A 1,703-nucleotide genomic window follows, 5' to 3' on the forward strand; every position below is an offset into this window, starting at 1 on the left:
TATGGCCTAGGAAGCAGGCTCAGATCAAAGCACACTCCTATCAAAGCTGCACAGAAGGACAGGGAGGGGGTCACTACAGACCTCTCAAAGCCTGAGCAGCTAAGTTTGTCCCTGGAAGTAACTGGGAGAATTTAAAGAGCTAGAGCAAGGCAGCCCTGGTGAGTCCCAAGCCTGTAATTTTAGTCCTAGCATGTTTAACACAGGCTGTTATAAATCAGACATGGCAAATGAACACTGGTTGCAGATGGGAGTGCGTACGCCTAGATGCGAACATCCTGCTTTTTGCTAATTAGTAAAAAAAAGCAAACAGTCTTGTTTCAATAGATTAAGTTTTCAGGTATCGTAAATCTGGTTGCAACTGAACTTGTCCCTCAATGGTGCTTCTGCACTAAACACTAGACTGGCAGCGCTGTGTAGTCCCACTGCTACAGCTAGGATTCACTAAAACCTTACTTACAGTGGTCCGTTAACTGCTCCACAAAGCCATCCTTGCTCAGTATACCATCATTATGTACAGGAGTCTGCTAACAACTATAAAGCAATGAACTGGAGAAAGGGCGCTGCTTTTCTACAGTGACACCCTGAAGAGCTGCCAGTCTAACATGGGGTTTTGCCCTTTGGCATCCTTCCAACCACTGGTAGCTTAAGGACTGGAGAACAGTAAATCGGCTGCCAAACCTCATTTCCAACCCCACAACTCGAACTGGCCTCTTGCAATGACCGGTTTCACAACAGCTATTTTCCAAAACTTCCCCCCCCTTTTGGAGGGGTTACAGGCTGAGCCTAGCCATTTCTATAGCCCCATCGGGAGAGGTGACCTAGCACGATAGACCCTTTAAATAACCCAACAGAAAATACTGACAAACAACAGCTGTCTGGGTCAATTTGCCCAAATTTGCTGCTGGCATCTTCTCCCACCCCAAACACGTTCAGTGTTGTAGTGGCTCCCAAGTACTTTGTCTGTCCTCACGGCATTACAGAGGATCTGGGATTCATGGAACCAAACCCCCTGCTATACTTACCTATATTACACCAATAACTGGTTAACTATACTAAACTAACATTTAGCCAGGCCACAGGTGAAAAGTAAGATCCCCCACAAGCACAAAATAACGACCACACAATTAACTGGTTAAAGGCACCATCTGTTTAGACCAGCTACAGATGCCAAGTCCATCTCGAATCATAAAAATAGCTGTCCAGTGTCCAGCTACAGATGCAAAGCCCATTTCACACCCGAAAAATGGTTGTCCAGCTATGAAGTTAGTGCTTGAAAATGTGTAACAACTCTTGAGGTGGCTTCTAGCTCGTTTTTCTTTCGAACGTGTCGCACGGCCCTAAACCGACAATTTTGCAAATACTCTCGCGCACGGTCCAAGACGTGCACGGCTTTGAAGCGGGCGGCTGCGCTGCGTTCCCGCGCTCGGCTGAGACTTGGGGAGGGAACAGCCCGCCAGAGCCCGCGGCTGGAAGGGGGCTCCTTGGCAGAGCAGGGGAAAGAGCATCGCCAACCATGTATCCCGGCACAGACGGAGCGGTATCCGGGTCCAAGGTCTGCGACCCATCCTAAAGCAGGGGACAACCGACGCGGTTTCTTCCTGGTGCGATCCTTTGCTCCGCTGTCGCACGGGAAACACCTGCCTGCCAGCCAGCCAGCCATTCCCGCCCTCCCCAAGCCCTGTCCCCCCAAATGGCCTTTCTAT

The sequence above is a fragment of the Alligator sinensis genome, unplaced genomic scaffold (assembly GCF_000455745.1).
Source record: "Alligator sinensis unplaced genomic scaffold, ASM45574v1 scaffold1046_1, whole genome shotgun sequence".
NCBI lineage: Eukaryota > Metazoa > Chordata > Crocodylia > Alligatoridae > Alligator > Alligator sinensis.